At 44.8% G+C, this 22,291-nt stretch overlaps 1 pseudogene; it reads right to left on the bottom strand.

The window, feature by feature from the left end:
* Positions 1 to 3,467: 3,467 nt before the first annotated feature.
* On the bottom strand, positions 3,468 to 22,088 carry LOC115126112 (GTP-binding protein 1-like; annotated as a pseudogene).
* Between the last annotated feature and the right edge of the window lie 203 nt (positions 22,089 to 22,291).

Genomic DNA, 22,291 nt, shown 5'->3' with positions numbered 1-22,291 from the left:
ACAAAGTGAGATGTGATAAGGTCTGGTAGGTTGTATACAAAGTGAGATATGGTAAGGTCTGGTAGGTTGTATACAAAGTGAGATATGGTAAGGTCTGGTAGGTTGTATACAAAGTGAGATATGGTAAGGTCTGGTAGGTTGTATACAAAGTGAGATATGGTAAGGTCTGGTAGGTTGTATACAAAGTGAGATATGATAAGGTCTGGTAGGTTGTATACAAAGTGAGATGTGATAAGGTATGGTAGGTTGTATACAAAGTGAGATGTGATAAGGTCTGGTAGGTTGTATACAAAGTGAGATATGGTAAGGTCTGGTAGGTTGTATACAAAGTGAGATATGGTAAGGTCTGGTAGGTTGTATACAAAGTGAGATATGGTAAGGTCTGGTAGGTTGTATACAAAGTGAGATGTGATAAGGTATGGTAGGTTGTATACAAAGTGAGATGTGGTAAGGTCTGGTAGGTTGTATACAAAGTGAGATGTGATAAGGTCTGGTAGGTTGTATACAAAGTGAGATGTGATAAGGTCTGGTAGGTTGTATACAAAGTGAGATATGGTAAGGTCTGGGACAGGTTGTATACAAAGTGAGATATGGTAGGTCTGGTAGGTTGTATACAAAGTGAGATATGGTAAGGTCTGGTAGGTTGTATACAAAGTGAGATATGGTAAGGTCTGGTAGGTTGTATACAAAGTGAGATATGGTAAGGTCTGGTAGGTTGTATACAAAGTGAGATATGGTAAGGTCTGGTAGGTTGTATACAAAGTGAGATGTGGTAAGGTCTGGTAGGTTGTATACAAAGTGAGATATGATAAGGTCTGGTAGGTTGTATACAAAGTGAGATATGATAAGGTCTGGTAGGTTGTATACAAAGTGAGATGTGATAAGGTCTGGTAGGTTGTATACAAAGTGAGATATGGTAAGGTCTGGTAGGTTGTATACAAAGTGAGATATGGTAAGGTCTGGTAGGTTGTATACAAAGTGAGATATGGTAAGGTCTGGTAGGTTGTATACAAAGTGAGATATGGTAAGGCGATAAGGGTTTAACAGGATGAAGACAAATGTTTAAAACACAACAGTAGTTACACATCTATTGTGTGACACACCTCACCACACACACTTCAGTTGTACTTCAAACAGTGAGAACAAGGGGATGTGGCTTTGATATGATTGACTAAGGAGTTTATTCAGGCCACTGCAGATTTATGGTCTTCACATCAGATGCTTTATGAAGCCAATAATAACCGAACCGGATGCAGCCAGAAATCACCGTCCACGTTTGATTGAGTAGCAGGTCAATAATACTTTTCCATAGTGAACCTCTTACCCTGTTTTCAAAGCTCAGCTTTCACCACTCCAGTATGAAATGGAACATCTCTCTTTAATGCAAAGCCATGGATCGATGAGTGACTTGTTGAACGTAGCAGCGAGCGGGCGCTTCAAGGTCGTGTTGTGCGTTTCAGTACTCTCTCACCCCACCTCTCCCGCTCCTACTCACTTTACTGTGTGACAGCGTTATTTGAAAAGGCCTCCCATTTACTCAAACGTGGACAGCAATTTCTGGCTGCATCCGGGTTCAGTTATTATTGGCTTCATAAAGCATTAGATGTGAAGACCATAAATCTGCAGTGGCCTGAATAAACTCCTTATTCAATCATATCAAAGCCACATCCCCTTGTTCTCACTGTTTCAAATACAACTGAAGTGTGTGTTTGAGTGGACAGTGTGTGTGTGTGTGTGGACAGTGTGTGTGTGTATGTGTGGACAGTGTGTGTGTGTGTGTGGACAGTGTGTGTGTGTGTGTGTGTGTGGACAGTGTGTGTGTGTGTGTGTGTGTGGACAGTGTGTGTGTGTGTGTGGACAGTGTGTGTGTGTGTGTGGACAGTGTGTGTGTGTGTGTGTGTGTGTGTGTTTGTGTGGACAGTGTGTGTGTGTGTGTGTGTGTTTGTGTGGACAGTGTGTGTGTGTGTGTGTGTGGACAGTGTGTGTGTGTGTGTGGACAGTGTGTGTGTGTGTGTGGACAGTGTGTGTGTGTGTGTGGACAGTGTGTGTGTGTGTGTGGACAGTGTGTGTGTGTGTGTGTGTGTGTGTTTTTGTGGACAGTGTGTGTGTGTGTGTGTGTGTTTTTGTGGACAGTGTGTGTGTGTGTGTGTGTGTGTGTTTGTGTGGACAGTGTGTGTGTGTGTGTGGACAGTGTGTGTGTGTGTGTGGACAGTGTGTGTGTGTGTGTGGACAGTGTGTGTGTGTGTGTGGACAGTGTGTGTGTGTGTGTGTGTGTTTGTGTGGACAGTGTGTGTGTGTGTTTGTGTGGACAGTGTGTGTGTGTGTGTGTGTTTGTGTGGACTGTGTGTGTGTGTGTGGACAGTGTGTGTGTGTGTGTGGACAGTGTGTGTTTGTGTGGACAGTGTGTGTGTTTGTGTGGACAGTGTGTGTGTGTGTTTGTGTGGACAGTGTGTGTGTGTGTTTGTGTGGACAGTGTGTGTGTGTGTGTGTGTTTGTGTGGACAGTGTGTGTGTGTGTGTGTGTTTGTGTGGACAATGTGTGTGTGTGTGTTTGTGTGGACAGTGTGTGTGTGTGTGTGTTTGTGTGGACAGTGTGTGTGTGTGTGTGTTTGTGTGGACAGTGTGTGTGTGGACAGTGTGTGTGTGTGTTTGTGTGGACAGTGTGTGTGTTTGTGTGGACAGTGTGTGTGTGTGTGTTTGTGTGGACAGTGTGTGTGTGTGTGTTTGTGTGGATAGTGTGTGTGTGTGTGTGTGGACAGTGTGTGTGTGTGGACAGTGTGTGTGTGTGTGGACAGTGTGTGTGTGTGTGGACAGTGTGTGTGTGTGTGTGTGTGGACAGTGTGTGTGTGTGTGTGTGTGGACAGTGTGTGTGTGTGTGTGTGGACAGTGTGTGTGGACAGTGTGTGTGTGTGTGTGTGGACAGTGTGTGTGTATGTGGACAGTGTGTGTGTGTGTGTGTGTGTTTGTGTGGACAGTGTGTGTGTGTGTGGACAGTGTGTGTGTGTGTGTGGACAGTGTGTGTGTGTGTGTGTGGACAGTGTGTGTGTGTGTGTGTGTGTGTGGGGACAGTGTGTGTGTGTGTGGACAGTGTGTGTGTTTGAGTGACTATCTGTATGCAGTGTACCTCGACACCTGCAAAACTCACAACTGAAGTCAGTGGTTTCTCGGTCCTCGTTTCACCTATAAAAGGAAAAGTAGGCCTCGTCCCTCAACCTTACAGCTCCCTCAGTGTTCTCTCTAAACCAAGGCCTCAGCCTAGACCTCTACCCGTATTCATAAAGCTTAGAGCAAGAGTGCTGATCTACGACCTGTTTGCCTTTTAGAGCACAATCATTAAGATTACATGGAAAGGTGGAGACCTGATCCTAGATCAGCACTAGCATCTGAAATGTGAACTGGCCCCTTATAGAAGTGCTGGCAGCCAGATGGTACACCCAGTATTGACAAAATATGACCACAACATGTTGATACTCTGAAACATCTTTATTTAAAAGGATTTACAACAAACTGGCACCACTGTGTTAAGTTAAAGGCCTTCTTTTTCTTTCGGCGCAACTTTCATTTTTGTACATAAGATGCAGACACAAAAATGTGTCACTCGGTCCATTCAAAAAGAAATGTATACACTAATATTAGCTAAAAAAAATAAAATGGCTGTTGAATGTATTGAGATCAACATCCTTCATATAAGCAGAGAATAAGAAATAAAATGAGGTTACCTTTAGACCGGATCTAAGGTCAGTTGTTTCCCCCTCTAATACTAAAGGATAACATCTGTGGTTGGTGTCGTAGCTGAATCAGAATTAGTTAGGTAACATTCATAAATATGTTTTATTTACTTTCAGAATATGCTTATGTGAGATAGTCACTTGGGGCCCAGAGAGAGGAGAGGTCAGGATTGTCTTCATATTTGAATGTGTCTAACTATTCCTAAACCATGTGAAGGGCTCCACTATGTCTGTACTCCAATCACTCCCTCCTTTTCCCATTGGGGGGAGGAGTATGGCAGTGTCTGGAACCATTGTATTACCCCTCTGATGTTGCCCTTCTCTTGACCTAGTATATGACCTAGAGGCTCACTCTCCTCTGTGAGCTTGTCCAGGAGGGGATGTATTTGAGATGAGAGTATCTATAATTGACAATAGATATATGCCATTGGATGAGGTAATGTTTTGGTACTAGGAAGTACCAAGAACGAGAATAAGAACCTTGTCCTTGTCTAAGAGACCAAACTGAACTATAATTTATAGCTAATGCTATCTGGCTATGGGATACTCCTTTTTGTAAGTAAAAGGCCCTTTGTGAAGTTCTTATGATCTGTGGTTTATCATGTCGACTAGGGGGTGGATCTTTGCTATAAAAGATCTGTTGCCATTATGTTGACACTCTCAGAGAATTCATTTATAAACACTGAATTGATCTGAGAGTCACAGGGCTATGGTGAAGCTCATATTATTAAAAGATGACATTTAAGTATAACTGACTGGTGTGTGGTTTGTAATTCATCATTTAGTAATACAGGAAATTACCACGACATTGGATAAACTGATCCTAGATTTGTACTAAAGTGTAACTTCTGCCTGGTGGTAACAACCAATCCAAGCCTTCCACCACTGAAACCTGTCCCAATCCAAACCCAAAATCAAAATGCTCACACTACCTGATAAAACCATATCAAAGCTTAGAAAAAATACATTTGAATCTTATCAAGTATGGAAATGGATTAACGTAAAATCTTCAATCCCAAAACCCCTAGTTCCGCCAACAAATCTTATAGGTGTGCATGACAAGAAACTGAATAAAACAACAAATCTTAAAACTACTATTCCGCCTGCGTTTTTGGGCTCAAACAAATGTCCTTGAGAGGGTATGGAGGATAACATGGAAAACTTCTAAATCCTCCTGAAATACTTTTAAGCCGTATTAGCCTTCTTGGATTTTCCAAACCCTTTCATCTATGAAAGCCAAATAAATAATCCAATACAGAACACGCTACAAGGGTAGCGGAGCAACGATTCCCAAATCTATTGAAATTAATTATAGAACAGATATGCGGTGTGTGTTTTTCAGCACGCGTCAACATTTCTGACTGCAAAAGGTGGACAGAACTTTGAACGAACTTTTCACCCATTTGAACAATGTAGCTCACTTCATTTCTCCAAGACCAAAACCCACTATTTAAAAACACAGCTTTCATAGTTTCCACTCAATGCTCTTTTTGTGGCAGACATCTAAAGGCACACATCTAAATGACAGCTTTTCTACACCAGCTTTTCCAAGGCCCAAATTAGTTGTTTTTCCTATTAAAATACAACCAGGGCAAAAATAGAACAAAACATGGACCTACAGTGAGTCCTGATCCAAATGTTTCAGAACCACTGTTTTATGTATAGTCAGATGGCAGTGTATGAGCCTAGTGAACATTGTCCTTGGGGTTGGATAGGTAGGACTATCCCGTGTCTGAACTACACCCATCCTGTTCTATTAGATTGAGTGGAGACCTTGGAGGACACTATTCCTCTCCTGTCTAAATGACCAATGGAATAACAAATCTAAACCTTGACTCCTATGCCATGTCCGGTCTGTTAAATTTCATCTAAAACCTTGTCAACGACACCATTTATTTCCTGTTAGATTAATAATGACTGACTCCAGATTCAGACTGGATGACGAACCCTTAAGACAACAGATCTCAGTGCCTGAACACCATTTGTTTCCTGTCTACATAATGAATCTGTAATAAAACCTTGTTCGTTTCTATTACTACACCGTGTCTGTTAGATTGAGTCAACTGCTTCTTTCTGCTATTTTCCAGGAGCCAGTTCAGTCGTTAGTTGCCATAGTGACATTTAACCAGGTTCTAGAACTACTCTGTAATGGTGATCTAACTAGGATGGACATGTTAAGCTGTGTCATTTAGGATTAATGCATGTTTCACTTCTCGTCCTCCTTTTCTTTGCTACATTCATTCCTTCTCCCCTAATTGGAACAAGAATGATTACAAAACAAGATGTAGAGGAGGAGATATAGAAGAGTGGATGTAGACGAGAGTAGCGAGAGAGGAAGGAGAGGAGATGGTGGTGGGGGGGGTTAGGCAGTGGTGCCCACTCCTGCTGCAGCTGGTGTGTGTTGTTGTGATGTTGGTGAGGCTGTGCTGTTCAGGGCTTTTCCTCGGTGTCTCTGACCCCCTCTCCTCCTGCCTCCACCTCCTGACTTGGGCTGGAGGAGAACAGTCACAACAGAACAAGTGTTAGTAAATGTTAAGCCAAGCACACAATTTATGACCACCTCTAACTTTTAGATACCTTTTTACTTTAAAAAATGAAAAATACTCATTGAAAATTAAATTTAGCTTGTTTTTTTATTACACAACATCAGTTCAGGCCTAAACGTCATTAATGTTTTCATTCAAGTAAATAACCTTTTCAGTACTTTTAGAAGTCAAAGTTCATGCTGCACAGGAAAACACTCTTTAGTGTTGGGATAAATGGAAGTCATGGCAGTACTTATTTAAGACAAACGGCACTGGCGTTTCCTTCCCTCGTTCCGTTTACCTGGTTCTCTTTGTTGCCGTCTTTACATAGTGTCTCCTCCTCCCCCACTGTCTGACGCAGACAGACAACCAGATAGACGAGGGAGAGAGAGAAGGAGAACGAAAGAGTGACGGATGGGGAAAGTGTTAAGGAGGGGACGGGGAGACAAGTTTAATGGACGGAGGCCAGGAAAGATGAAAGGACGAGTGATGGGGCCGACAATAATGGAGGAGAAGAGTGAACGAAAGTGGGATGAGGAGGAAAAAAGATGTACCGGTAAGTGGAATGAAAATTGAGAGCGGCAGAGAGGGATATTGGCAGACGAGTGTGAGGGTCAAGGAAAGGGAGGACATTTTGAAAAGAGGGATTGTGAAAGACCGGGTGATGAACAATCATAAAAACACGGGATAAAGAAAGAGTGAAAGGAGATGGAGGGGCATCGGAGAGAGATTAGCCAGCATATTGGGAAAGAAGAAAGCTGCTGGTACGACACACACACCAACCTGTCCAACTTTTAGAGTACCGTACGGGCACAGCATATTTTAGAGTACCATACGGGCACAGCATATTTTAGAGTACCATACGGGCACAGCATATTTTAGAGTACCATACGGGCACAGCATATTTTAGAGTACCATACGGGCACAGCATATTTTAGAGTACCATATGCACGCGCCAAATTGGGGTTACACCCCCCGCTGTTTGTGAGTCTGATCGCAAGTATAGAATTGTACCACATCAAGTCTATAAAAAGTTTGGAATACTCTTGACAGCATTCCATTTACACACATGGTAAAAGTCACTAACAATATCTAATTAGAAAGAACACAAAAGGGCCATTATTCTTGGAGTAGTTTAGGTACAAAATGTACAAATGTCTCATCCGCAATAAAAAAAATATAAACTGATATGAAAAAAAAAAAAGAGTTTGAAGCAGAGCATGAAATAAACATGTTCTCCATATTAAAAACAGAAAATCTACGATAGGAAACAGCGAGTGAGAACAAATCTGTTCGGGAAGTAATTTCCTAGACAGATTTGCCTGGTAGCTAGCAGATTTAGCCTTACGCAGCAGGGCATTAGGGTAGACTTCTCTGTGGCAAACAGTTCCTCTGGCAATCATTGAAACCTTCTTGGTAACAAGGGCACTCAGCATGTCTGTGGGAGCTGTGCTTTGGCAAAGTGGGTGGGGTTATATCTTTCCTGTCTAGCCCTGTCTGGGGGGCATCATCGAATGGGGCCACAGTGTCTCCTGACCCCTCCTGTCTCAGCCTCTAGTATTTATGCTGCAGTAGTTTATGTGTCGGGGGGCTAGGGTCAGTTTGTTATATCTGGAGTACTTCTGTCTTATCCAGTGTCCTGTGTGAATTTAAGTATACTCTCTCTAATTCGCTCTTTCTCTCTCTCGGAGGACCTGAGCCCTAGGACCATGCCTCAGGACTACCTGGCATGAGGACTCCTTGCTGTCCCCAGTCCACCTGGCCATGCTGCTGCTCCAGTTTCAACTGTTCTGCCTGCGGCTATGGAACCCTGACCTGTTCACTGGACGTGCTACCTGTCCCAGACCTGCTGTTTTCAACTCTCTAGAGAGAGCAGGAGTGGTAGAGAGACTTAATGATCGGCTATGAAAAGCCAACTGACATTTACTCCTGAGGTGCTGACTTGCTGCACCCTCGATAACTTCTGTGATTATTATTATGATTATTATTATTTGACCATGCTGGTCATTTATGAACATTTGAACATCTTGGCCATGTTCTGTTATAATCTCCAACCGGCACAGCCAGAAGAGGACTGGCCACCCCTCATAGCCTGGTTCCGCTCTAGGTTTCTTCCTAGGTTCTGGCCTTTCTAGGGAGTTTTTCCTAGCCACCGTGCTTCTACACCTGCATTGCTTGCTGTTTGGGGTTTTAGGCTGGGTTTCTGTACAGCACTTTGAGATATCAGCTGATGTACGAAGGGCGATATAAATACATTTGATCTGTACTGAGAGACCTTTTTGTGACGTGGATCATGATTAGTTACACCATACCCAAACCGGACACGAGCAAAACAATTTTGTCCCCCCACACCAAACTCAGGTTGAAATATCAAAACAAACGCCAAACCAATTATATGAATTTGGGGACAGGTCGAAAAACAAATATTTATTGAAATTTAGCTAGCCCTTGCTAATTTGTCCTGGGATATAAACATTGAGTTGTTATTTTACCTGAAATGCACAAGGTCCTCTACTCCGACAATTAATCCACACATAAAACAGTCAACCGAAGCGTTTCTAGTCATCTCTACTCCTTCCAGGCTTATTCAACTTTGAACTTATATGGGGATTGGCATCTAAACTTTCATAGTATTACTACACCGACCGGCAACACAGTTCGTCTTTCAATCACCCACGTGAGTATAACCAATGAGGAGATGGCACGTGGGTACCTGCTTCTATAAACCAATGAGGAGATCGGGAGGAGAACTTATTTTAGCGCTTGGCAATGCAGAAGCTCGATGGCGGTGCGAGCAGCATGGGTGCAATGATTGAATAACATGTGTAAATAAAACCATACCGCAAGTGTGGTTAGCATGTTAGTCTATCAGGTTGCGTGATCCTCGTAATGTTACATGGAAAATACAACTACTGGGATGCAGAATTAAATGTATATCACACTCGCCCAAATGCGACCAGTTATTTTTCATATTTGCATTGAATTTATTTCACTAACAAATGCGAGTGAACTGCTGGCACATTAGAACCCACTGAATGTCCATCTTATGTTCGCTAACGTTAGCTTGAAACAATTAGTGGTTACCTTTCCACAACACACGGAGACGAAAAAGGGATTGGTCTGTGTTTACGTACAGCCAGAAAAGCAGGAGGGGCAGACACAGGATAGCTACAGTTGAAGAAGTCCGAAGATTACATACACCTTAGCCAAACACATTTAAACTCAGTTTCACAATTCCTGACATTTAATCCTAGTAAAAATTCCCCGTCTTAGGTCAGTTAGGATCAACACTTCATTTTAAGAATGTGAAATGTCAGAATAATAGTAGTAGAGAATGATTTATTTCAGCTTTTATTTCTTTCATCACTCTTCCGGTAGGTCAGAAGTTTACATACACTCAATTAGTATTTGGTAGCGTTGCCTTTAAATTGTTTAACTTGGGTTAAACGTAGCCTTCCACAAGCATCCCACCATAAGTTGGGTGAATTTTGGCCCATTTCTCCTGACAGAGCTGGTGTAACTGAGTCAGGTTTGTAGGCCTCCTTGCTTGCATATGCTTTTTCAGTTCTGCCCAAAAATTTTCTATAGGATTGAGGTCAGGGCTTTGTGATGGCCACTCCAATACCTTGACTTTGTTGTCCTTAAGCCATTTTGCCACAACCGGAAGTATGCTTGGGGTCAATGTCCATTTGGAAGACCCATTTGCGACCAAGCTTCAACTTCCTGACTGATGTCTTGAGATGTTGCTTCCAAGTATCCACATAATTGTCCTACCTCATGATGCCATCTATTTTCTGAAGTGCACCAGGCCATATTTTAGCAAAGCACCCTCACAACATGATGCTGCCACTTCCGTGCTTCACGGTTGGGATGGTGTTCTTCGGCTTGCAAGCCTCCCCCTTTTTCCTACAATCATAACGATGGTCATTATGGCCAAACAGTTAGATTTTTGTTTCAACAGATCAGAGGATATTTCTCCAAAAAGTACGATCTTTGTCCCCATGTGCAGTTGCAAACCGTAGTCTGGCTTTTTTTAATGGCGGTTTTGGAGTAGTGGCTTCTTCCTTGCTGAGCGCCCTTTCAGGTTATGTCGATATAGGAATCATTTTACTGTAGATATAGATACTTTTGTACCCGTTTCCTCCAGCATCTTCGCAAGGCCCTTTGCTGTTGTTCTGGGATTGATTTGCACTTTTCACACCAAAGTACGTTCATCTCTAGGAGACAGAACACTTCTCCATCCTGAGCGGTATGACGGCTGCGTGGTCCCATGGTGTTTATACTTGCGTACAATTGTTTGTACAGATGAACATGGTACCTTCAGTTTGGAAATTGCTCCCAAGGATGAACCAGACTTGTGGAGGTCTACAAAAAAAAAACCATTGTGGTCTTGGCAGATTTCTTTTGATTTTCCAATGATGTCAAGCAAAGAGGCACTGAGTTTGAAGGTAGGCCTTGAAATACATCCACAGATACACCTCCAATTGACTCAAATGATGTCAATTAGCCTATCAGAAGCTTCTAAAGCCATGACATCATTTTCTGGAATTCTCCAAGCTGTTTAAAGGCACAGTCAACTTAGTGTATGTAAACTTCTGCCCCACTGGAATTGTGATTAAGTGAAATAATCGGTCTGTAAACAGTTGTTGGAAGAATTGTGTCATGCAAAGTAGATATCCTAATCGACTTGCCTTAACTATAGTTTGTTAACAAGGAATTTGTGGAGTGGTTGAAAAACAAGTTAATGACTCCAACCTAAGTGTATGTAAACTTCTGACTTCAACTGTACATCCAATAATGAAGTATTAATCTCCATGTCCATTGACACAAACTCCGTACATGTCTGTGTGGTGCAGCTTGAGAACCAGGATGTTAGATTCACTCAGTGGATGTATTTTTTATTTAAAATTTAAAAAATAAAATTCAGGCCCCCATTCATTTCTGTGTACTATTAACTCAGACCTCTTACATGGACAGAGAATGCTGTATGTTGGCAGGTCTGCACACACACACCATTCAGTCACTCAACACACAATGCAGAGTTGAACTTTCCTCCTACTCTTCTAGCAAGTCATTATTTGACCTCTTACTTCAGGATGTTCTCTAACCCCCTCCCTTAGTTAGAAATAGTTTGTGTAGAACAGATGATTGTCTGTCATGTAGAATTGGGAATCATGTCAGCTCTACTCATTACATCTCTGTCCAAGACCCTCCCTCCTCCAGGTGTTGTTTCTAAGCCTCGGCCTCCCGGTAGCTGAGCAGTAGCTGTCCTGTGTCGTGGCTGTACACAAGTGTTCTGTCTAAGCCCCTCCTTCATGTCTAATGCTGCATTCATAACCAAGTGGGAAGGCGTTCATTGCCAGTTGTGAAGTCGTAAATACCAGTTGGATGCATTCACGTGCTTTGAACTTGTTGAGAAAAGCTGATTGGCTAATGGCCAACAAGCTGCATCCACCATAATCTTGCTTGTAAACCAAGTCATATTAAAAAAACATATTAATAGATAAAAATAGTATATAAATAATGTTTTGTTGTTGCATTTAACTGCCAAAAATGCTGTTATAGGTAATTTCCTTAGTAGGTGACATCAGAGGTCAGCATGTGGGAGAAGTCAGAGCTCAGGGATGATAGATGAGTTTCTCCACTAGTAATAACCAGTAGGAGGGGCATTCAAGTGGATTTTTCCCAGTCCTATGTGGTAAATACCACCTTCCCACTCGGTTATGAACGCAGGGTAGTCCCTTTCTTCACCAGTTGTTCAGTCTAAGCCCCTCCCTACCCCAGTAGCTCACCGGTAGCTGTCCTGCACTGGGGCTGTCAGGCCGCGGTGCAGATCCTGCCTCCTCATTGGCTGACGTAGTGCCCTTCTTAGTGGACTGCATCTTGGCCTGCTGGGCCTTGGTGACTGACTGGAGCAGCTGGAGAGACACACGTACAGGTGGAGTTAGTTAGGAGGTAGTCTGGGACGCTTTAGAATAAAGGGATAAGCCCTTCATAACACTTGACCACACACACACACACACGACAAAGCTGGTGAAGAGACAGTGAATTATTGTAACATTGTGAAATGTTTCTAAGGGGGTTTAATGCTCCATGACCTTTTACAAAAACGTATGACCATTCATAACCCCTTACAACTAGTTATAACCCCATACCTTGGTAATGGTGCCCACAGCCTTGGTGCGTCCCTCTCTGAACACCAGTCTCTGGTCTGTGTGGAGGTACTCTGGGGTCTTGATGAATCTGAAGTGGACTGAGGCCTTGTCCCGGCACGTAGACAGTCTCTGTTCATGGTCAGAATGGTGGCTGTCTGTCTGATGCTGCCACAGTGCACTGAGGGAGAGAAAGTCAGAAAAATAACAATTGACATACCAGTGGCATAGCAACTCTGGACGTGTCCCATTTGTGTGTGATTATAGGAGAGGCAAAGACCTAATATGAATATAGCTGAAACTTTAATGCTAAATTGAGCATCGCCACAGTATACAAGCAACCATGAACACACCCACACGTTTGAAAGCCGCTCACCCATAGCCTGGTATCGTGGGGATATGGTGGTGGGGTGGTGCAGGACCAGTATCTCAGCCATGAACTCCCAGGTAGCCTGAGGTGTTAGTCTGGGAGAGATCATCACCATCCCCTTCCTGATGGAGGAACGCTTGATCTGGAGGAGAAGAAAGAGGGAGAGGGGTGAAAAAGGGGCCAGGGGGGGAGGAGAGAAACATTGGGACAGACTGTCAGAAATGTGCTGATTGAGGATGTTTTTTTCCCAATGGGAGTCATCCATTGATGGATTATGGACAGAGAATTTTCTGGAGAGAAACAAAAAAGGTCCATCTTTTTACATCTGCAACTTATTTGAAAGTTGCTGACTTGAGCTGATCTTTTGACACAAAAGCAGACAATTTATGAACGCATGTACGACTTCATCTGTGTTATTGTGTCTCTGTGTGGTTGTAGCCTTACAATCAGACGCGTAAAAACAGACCTTTTTGAGCGCGAAGGAGGCGGTCTGTCCCCCCCGGACCTCTTTGACAGGCATCCTCTTGCGGTGGATAGATTTGACAGCGATGGAGAGGAAACTGCCCAGGGGGTCTGGGCCGAGCAGCAGCGTGTCATTCAGTCGTATCAATCCACGTAACGTAGTGCCGGATACTACTGTGCCCACACCCTGAGGACAGATAGGACACGTCAATACAACACAGCTTGTTCAATTAATAGTGTGTGTGTGTGTGGTGCTGATGGTTGTGTGTGTGGTGTGTACTAACCGGTACTGAGTAGGTGTCATCGATCTGGAACTCGGCAGGCTCATCTTCTCTATAGGAGGTTTTAGAAGACAGTAGGTTGAGGAACATCTTCAGAAGATCCATATTATCTCCTGTTACATTAGAGACCTGGAAGATTGGACACATCCTAGGGGGAGAGACGCAGAGAGAGAGGGGAGGAGGGAGAAGAGAAAGGAAAGAAAGACAGAGGGAAAGAGTGGAGGATTAAGGCAACATACGTTACCCATAAATCAATTCAAATGTTATTGGTCACATACAAAAAAAATGAGCAGATGTTATTGCGGGTGTAGCGAAATGCTTGTGTTCCCAGCGCCAACAGTGCAGTAGTATCTAACTAAATGCTTGTGTTCCCAGCGCCAACAGTGCAGTAGTATCTAACTAAATGCTTGTGTTCCTAGCTCCAACAGTGCAGTAGTATCTAACTAAATGCTTGTGTTCCCAGCGCCAACAGTGCAGTAGTATCTAACTAAATGCTTGTGTTCCTAGCTCCAACAGTGCAGTAGTATCTAACTAAATGCTTGTGTTCCTAGCGCCAACAGTGCAGTAGTATCTAACTAAATGCTTGTGTTCTAGCGCCAACAGTGCAGTAGTATCTAACTAAATGCTTGTGTTCCTAGCGCCAACAGTGCAGTAGTATCTAACTAAATGCTTGTGTTCCTAGCTCCAACAGTGCAGTAGTATCTAACTAAATGCTTGTGTTCCTAGCTCCAACAGTGCAGTAGTATCTAACTAAATGCTTGTGTTCCTAGCGCCAACAGTGCAGTAGTATCTAACTAAATGCTTGTGTTCCTAGCTCCAACAGTGCAGTAGTATCTAACTAAATGCTTGTGTTCCTAGCGCCAACAGTGCAGTAGTATCTAACTAAATGCTTGTGTTCCTAGCGCCAACAGTGCAGTAGTATCTAACTAAATGCTTGTGTTCCTAGCGCCAACAGTGCAGTAGTATCTAACTAAATGCTTGTGTTTCTAGCGCCAACAGTGCAGTAGTATCTAACTAAATGCTTGTGTTCCTAGCGCCAACAGTGCAGTAGTATCTCTAAAACTAAATGCTTGTGTTCCTAGCGCCAACAGTGCAGTAGTATCTAACTAAATGCTTGTGTTCCTAGCGCCAACAGTGCAGTAGTATCTAACTAAATGCTTGTGTTCCTAGCGCCAACAGTGCAGTAGTATCTAACTAAATGCTTGTGTTCCTAGCGCCAACAGTGCAGTAGTATCTAACTAAATGCTTGTGTTCCTAGCGCCAACAGTGCAGTAGTATCTAACTAAATGCTTGTGTTCCTAGCTCCAACAGTACAGTAATATCTAACTAAATGCTTGTGTTCCTAGCGCCAACAGTGCAGTAGTATCTAACTAAATGCTTGTGTTCCTAGCGCCAACAGTGCAGTAGTATCTAACTAAATGCTTGTGTTCCCAGCGCCAACAGTACAGTAGTATCTAACTAAATGCTTGTGTTCCCAGCGCCAACAGTGCAGTAGTATCTAACTAAATGCTTGTGTTCCTAGCGCCAACAGTGCAGTAGTATCTAACTAAATGCTTGTGTTCCTAGCGCCAACAGTGCAGTAGTATCTAACTAAATGCTTGTGTTCCCAGCGCCAACAGTACAGTAGTATCTAACTAAATGCTTGTGTTCCTAGCTCCAACAGTGCAGTAATATCTAACAATTCACAACATTACACACAAACCTCAAAATAAAAGAATGGAATTAAGAAATATATAAATATTAGGATGAGCAATGTCAGAGTGGCATTGACTAGAATACAGTATATTAACACTAACATGACTAGTGATTCCATGTCTATGTGTATAGGGCAGCAGCCTCTAAGGTGCAGGGTTGAGTAACCGGGTGGTGGCCAGCTAGTGACAGTGACTAAGTTCAGGGAAGATCTTTTTGGCCTTCCTGTGACGTCGGGTGGTGTAGGTGTCCTGAGAGCAGGCAGTGGTTCCCCGGTGAGGCGTTGGGCAGACTGCACAACCCTATGGAGAGCTCTGCGGTTGCAGGCAGTGGTTCCCCGGTGACACGTTGGGCAGACCGCACCACCCTATGGAGAGCTCTGCGGTTGCAGACTGTGGTTCCCCGGTGACGCGTTGGGCAGACCGCACCACCTTATGGAGAGCTCTGCGGTTGCAGGCAGTGGTTCCCCGGTGACGCGTTGGGCAGACCGCACCACCCTATGGAGAGCTCTGCGGTTGCAGGCAGTGGTTCCCCGGTGACGCGTTGGGCAGACCGCACCACCTTATGGAGAGCTCTGCGGTTGCAGGCAGTGGTTCCCCAGACCGCACCACCCTATGGAGAGCTCTGCGGTTGCAGGCAGTGGTTCCCCAGACCGCACCACCCTATGGAGAGCTCTGCGGTTGCAGGCAGTGGTTCCCCAGACCGCACCACCCTATGGAGAGCTCTGCGGTTGCAGGCAGTGGTTCCCCGGTGACGCGTTGGCCAGACCGCACCACCCTATGGAGAGCTCTGCGGTTGCAGGCAGTGGTTCCCCGGTGACGCTTTGGCCAGACCGCACCACCCTATGGAGAGCTCTGCGGTTGTGGGCAGTGCAGCTGTGAGGTTCTTAGGGGGTGAAGCCAAATTTCTTCAGCTTCCTATGTTTGAAGAGGTGCTGTTACGCTGCCTTCACCACACTATCTGTGTGGGTGGACCATTTCATATTGTCAGTGATGAGTACGCTAAGGAACCAAGGACAGAGAGCAGGGAGAGCTTTTCACCTTCCAGTGCTCCCCGTCTCCTGAAGACCACGATCAGCTCCTTTGTTTTGTTGAGGTGATTTCCCTAGCACCACTCCGCCAGGGCCCTCACCTCTTCCTCATGAAACATATACCTCGGCCTTCCTTCTTCCAGGAGAGTTCCTTATTCCCGTCTGTGCGATGTACTGAGAACCCAGCTGACTGTATGGACCGGGACAGTATATCTGGAGAGCCATGATTCCGTGAAACAGAGTATGTTACCGTCCCTGAGCTCATCTACTTTATTGTCCAGGGACTGAACATTAGCGAGTAATATACAGTCCCTGAGCTCATCTACTTTATTGTCCAGGGACTGAACATTGAACAGTCCCTGAGCTCATCTACTTTATTGTCCAGGGACTGAACATTAGCAGTCCCTGAGCTCATCTACTTTATTGTCCAAGGACTGAACATTAGCGAGTAATATACTCGGAGTCGGTGGATGGTGCACGCCTCCCGTGTTGGAATATACAAGTCCACTCCAAACACCTCTTCTGCCCGGTGGTGTTTTGGAGCAGAGCCTCTGCCCGGTGGTGTATTGGAGCAGAGCCTCTGCCCGGTGGTGTTTTGGAGCAGAGCCTCTGCCCGGTGGCGTTTTGGAGCAGAGCCTCTGCCCGGTGGTGTTTTGGAGCAGAGCCTCTGCCCGGTGGTGTTTTGGAGCAGAGCCTCTGCCCGGTGGTGTTTTGGAGCAGAGCCTCTGCCCGGTGGTGTATTAGAGCAGAGCCTCTGCCCGGTGGTGTATTAGAGCAGAGCCTCTGGGATACATTCAGTTGCCTTGCGGGTTGCAAACAAAGGATGCCATTCAGAAAAGTCTCCTTTGGATTGCAGAGCCTCTGCCCGGTGGCGTTTTGTGAGCAGAGCCCTCTGATTGTGAGCAGAGCCCTGGTGGCGTTTGGAGCAGAGCCTCTGATTGAGCAGTCCCTGCCCGGTGAGTTGGAGCAGAGCCTCTGATTGTGGCCCTGGCAGAGCCTCTGCCCTCTGATTGGGTCCCTGGTGAGTTATGGAGCAGAGCTCTGATTGGTCCCTGAGCAGAGCCTCGCCCGGTCTGTTTTGGAGCAGAGCCTCTGCCCTCGGTGTTTTGGAGCAGAGTCGGTGATTGAACCCAGAGCCTCTGCCCTGGTGAGCAGAGCCTGCTCTGTGGTGTATTGGAGCAGAGCGCTCTGTTTCCCTGGTGAGTTATCGCCGCTCTGATTGGGTCCCTGGTGAGTTATCGCCGCTCTGTTTGGGTCCCTGGTGAGTTATCGCCGCTCTGTTTGGGTCCCTGGTGAGTTATCGCCGCTCTGATTGGGTCCCTGGTGAGTTATCGCCGCTCTGATGGCCAAAAGTTGTCTGGCTGTATGTAATAATACAACAAACGTTCTGGGCCAATAACGTAAGAAATAACACACACCCCAACAAAAATACTGCAAATTTGCTTAGGAGCTAGAAGCAGAGCTGCCGTGCCTGTCGGCGCCATCTTACACACAAACTGTTCAGATGAAATGAGGAAAAGGACCAAAACCACAAGGAAACTGTTAATTCACTGCTATTTACCTCTCTGAGCTGAAGTTGGATGCAGTGACGATAACGTCATCTTTGTTTTGAACCAGTACGGGGATCTTTCTACATCCTGGGGACTTCAGTAACCTCTGTAACAGATGCAGTGTCTCTGGGAAATACACACACAATTATTAACACACATTGTGTGTGTTCATTTGTTAACCAAACAGACTAACGGGGAGGAACTGGTGTCGCCGTAAAAAAAAAAAAAAGTTACATTTCACTACGATTATCATGTTTTAATGATTTGAACAGGGCCATGTTCCACAGTCCATCTCTCACCTGCTAGGATGTTGGCTGGACACATGTCTATCTTGGTGACCACTACAAAGACTGGTACATTCAGGGCTAGAGCCAAACCTAGATGCTCCTTGGTCATCCCTACAATACCTGCATTACTGCCCACCTAGAGAGAGGAAAGGAAGGAGAGAGATGTAGAAGAGTGAGCGAAAGAAAGAGGATGAGCAAAGTGACTGACACAGTACATGTCTGGTGATAAGCAACTGACCATGTGTGGTGAAAACACAAACACACCACCCCCGTCTCTCACCATGAGCATACAGAAGTCTGGTAGGTGTCCGGTCATTCCAAACACAGTGGTTTTCAGGTACTTCTCGTGGCCGGCCAGATCTATGAAGGTGATGACCTTAGAGGACCTCTCACAGATCTTAGTCCAGTCCAGACTGCCCCCGTGATTATCTGGCTTATTCACCACCTAGGAGCAGAGACCGAGAGAGGTTGGTTTAAATCAGAGTGCTGGACAACACGCTAGGGTCAAAATGGACCAGGCTCTAAGTCAGCTTTGTTTACGTTTTGAATACTGCTGGTCCTGTCACTCTCCGTCTCCTGCCTATGTCATCCCTATCTAACTTAAATGTCCTTAGAGACTCCTAAGTCAACCCCAAGTCATTATCTTACATGTCCCTCCTGGTCGAAGCCCAGGATGTCATTCCCCACACTGCTGGTCCTGCCGCTCTCCATCTCGTGTTTGTGTCGGAAGAGTTTCTGCCTGGCGAACCCCCTGCCGTTGTCCAGCTCTCCGTGGGTCAACACCCCCAGCAGGGTGCTCTTACCGGCATCCACGTTACCCACCACCGCCACCCTGTATGGGAAGGGGAGAGAGAAGTTAAAGGACAGAGAGCTGTTATGTGCAACACCAAATGTTGCAGAACACTGGTCCTGAAATCAAACCAACTTATTCTCCCTCTGAGACCTAATAATAAATTGACGAATGTCTGTCCCCCCCCCCCCCTCCTCACCTCACTTCCAGGAAGTCCTCCTCTCCGACCCGTCGGCGGATGAGGTAGTCTCGTACTTTCCCCCCTGCATCGCTACGTTCTCTCAGCAGGATCATGTCTGCCTCTATCTGCTCACACAGGGACTGAACGGTGGCCACTGACGCCTCCATGTCCCCCTCGTCCAGACCATAGTCACCTCCGTCTGATGAAGAAACGGGGGGAGGGGGGGAGCAGGAGAGAGGGTGGATGTAAGGAGATAGAAAGTCACACTAACCACACTGCCCATTACTCTGAGAACGCCCTGCTGTGTCTTTACCCAGACATAAGGCCTTAATTACTCTGAGAACGCCCTGCTGTGTCTTTACCCAGACATAAGGCCTTAATTACTCTGAGAACGCCCTGCTGTGTCTTTACCCAGACATAAGGCCTTAATTACTCTGAGAACGCCCTGCTGTGTCTTTACCCAGACATAAGGCCTTAATTACTCTGAGAACGCCCTGCTGTGTCTTTACCCAGACATAAGGCCTTAATTACTCTGAGAACGCCATGCTGTGTCTTTACCCAGACATAAGGCCTTAATTACTCTGAGAACGCCCTGCTGTGTCTTTACCCAGACATAAGGCCTTAATTACAGGGTACTTGACTGCATTCCCAGTTTACATCAGGTAATGTAACTATAGTAGTTCCATTCAAGTTTGGGCAAATGAAAGGAACAATGGAGCAGAAGCTGAGAAGTTGGAGGCTTGACGTTTTGCCAACTGACCATTAAAGGGTTAAATCGGGATAAACAAGTTAGCTAGTGTTTCTCAGACTTAACTGGCTAAGGATGTTACATACACCGATATGCACGGTTCCCAATTCAAGTGTTTAAGATACAAGTACATCGCTCAGCGGACTCCAGACCGATCCAAATGTAGCATGAATCAGTAAAGAAAACCATTAAAACATTTTTTGTTGTTGTTACTTATAATACATTCTACCATCCGAAAATACCTCTTATATTGTGACAACTGATGCACCCGCTCTGTGTTGAACTGCATGTAGGTTCTAAACTAACCCCAGGCCAACTAACCCCAGGCCAACTAACCCCAGGCCAACTAACCCCAGGCCAACTCAATCCCGAGTAGCCAACTCAAAGGCCACGAGTAGCCTAGTCAACCTGCGCACGAGTAGCCTAGTCAACCTGCGCACGAGTAGCCTAGTCAACCTGCGCACGAGTAGCCTAGTCAACCTGCGCACGAGTAGCCTAGTCAACCTGCGATCTGGGACCAGCCTGACTGGTCCCAGATCTGTTTGTGTTTAAACAACTGCCAAAAAGCACAACTGATCTGGGACATCAGGTCTGTGTTCTGTAAGGGGGTCACCATTGATCTGTGTTTATTGGAGATGTTTACACATGAGCACCATGTGTTCTGTTGTGTGGTTTAGGTATATGGCCCGAAAATAAAGGTAGGAAAGTAGGTTATCCCTTCTCACCTGAGCCCACTCCCACCACATAAATGGTCTCCCCACATCCTTCATCCATCCTCTCTCGGAGTTGCCGTAGTAACGAGTCATACTGTTCTCCTGTGGGGCTGACCAGAGTCAGCTAGGAAAGAGAGAAAATATATGTTTAGGTTCATTCACTGGTGTTATGGTTGTTTGATAATTGACAGAAACTTAGATAAGTGTTTACAATAACATTTTATTGTAAACTGGACTCTGTGATACATCTAAATTTACAACGTAAATAAAAAAACATAACATTACAGTTTATGTCCAGTAGAGGACAGGGCAGAATAACAATAACAAAACACAGTAAGAACGGCCAGACAGACAGCATGCAAATATTGAAGCAAGTAGCTAGAAGCTAGGCCTGGGTCGTTTGTTGACGTTACAATGACGTAGCCTAGTTTCTGGCAGCCTGACCAGGGTGTAAATGTGCACATGCATGATGATTCATGCAATTATGAACATACGGATGTTTAATCCACACTTTATTATTTGAAATCAATTATATTTGCAAGATAAATATAGGTTTCAGGCCTGATTGGTGTCAGTTTTGCCCCCCAGCTAACACGCCTGACTCCAATAATCAACTAATAATAGTCTTCAGTTTAGAATACAATTCGTTTAAATCAGCTGTGTTTGCTAGGGATGGAGGAGAAAAGTGTGGCACCAAATCAGGCCCCTGAGGACTGGAGTTGCCCAGGCCTAAATCTGGTCAAATCATCTTTGGTTGTTTCGCCAACTGTTGTGTCTACACAGAGTGGCACCTATATACGTGTCATTCATTCACCATTGCATGTTTTGGTGGGTACTGGTCACTCGAAAAGATACATGTCCGGTCATACTTCAAACCAAATTAAATGTCATTATAAAATTGTCATTTTCATAAAAAAATAGCAACATATTTTTGTTAAAGCTGATATAAAATTGAAATCCACGCATGCATATGCCATGTAGCTAGCTTTAGCTGAGTCGAGAGCAGGGCCTACCTTGCTAGTAAAGTCTAAATGATCCTCGGACTCGCCGTTTACATTCTCTCCGTCTTCGAAGCACTCTGCCCCTGACAGGTCATCCCCACAGTCCGGTGCGAATATAGAAACTGGTACTACGGATTCCTCTTTCGGTAATGTCCCCGGGCTTAGCCCTGGCTCTATTGCTGCCAACGACGCCATCTCCCCAAACCTTCAGAAAAAGTAATTCAATTGCAAACGGCTAGCATAACATAGCTAAGCTAACATTAGCTCACAAATCAAGCTTGCTACTGACACCAACATATTATGATGCAATGCATGCAACAATTGTGTACAGCAACTGCTTAAGGTTTAAATTAGGCTCAAACGTTCCTTACGTAGCAATTCATGTTGTATTAGTACTGTTAAGTAAACATATAAATTCAACATACCAGAAGTAGCAGTGTACATAGAAGGTTAGCTTTAGATAGCCTATATGAGTGTGGCCCGCCCCTATGTTAAATACAGAAACAGGATTGGCTACCCTCCGTTCTTGAACGTTGACAGGTGTTCAACACAGAATGGAATTATTTCACTGGAACAGAAAATCAATACATTTTTCTCTTAGAGTTTTGACTCTCTTTCAATGTGTCATATGCACACGTAATATAGTGTGTGCACGATTATAGAAACGCCTTACAGCAAATATTAAAATACTGTAAGGTAAGTAATGTGTGTAGTAACTATATTTACCACTAGATCGCAGTTTCATTGGTCAAAATACAGTGGATGGACACCTACATTGACTG

Source organism: Oncorhynchus nerka, linkage group LG15, assembly GCF_034236695.1.
Source record: "Oncorhynchus nerka isolate Pitt River linkage group LG15, Oner_Uvic_2.0, whole genome shotgun sequence".
In the NCBI taxonomy this organism is placed as follows: domain Eukaryota; kingdom Metazoa; phylum Chordata; class Actinopteri; order Salmoniformes; family Salmonidae; genus Oncorhynchus; species Oncorhynchus nerka.
This window is presented reverse-complemented; position numbering and strand designations above follow the sequence as displayed.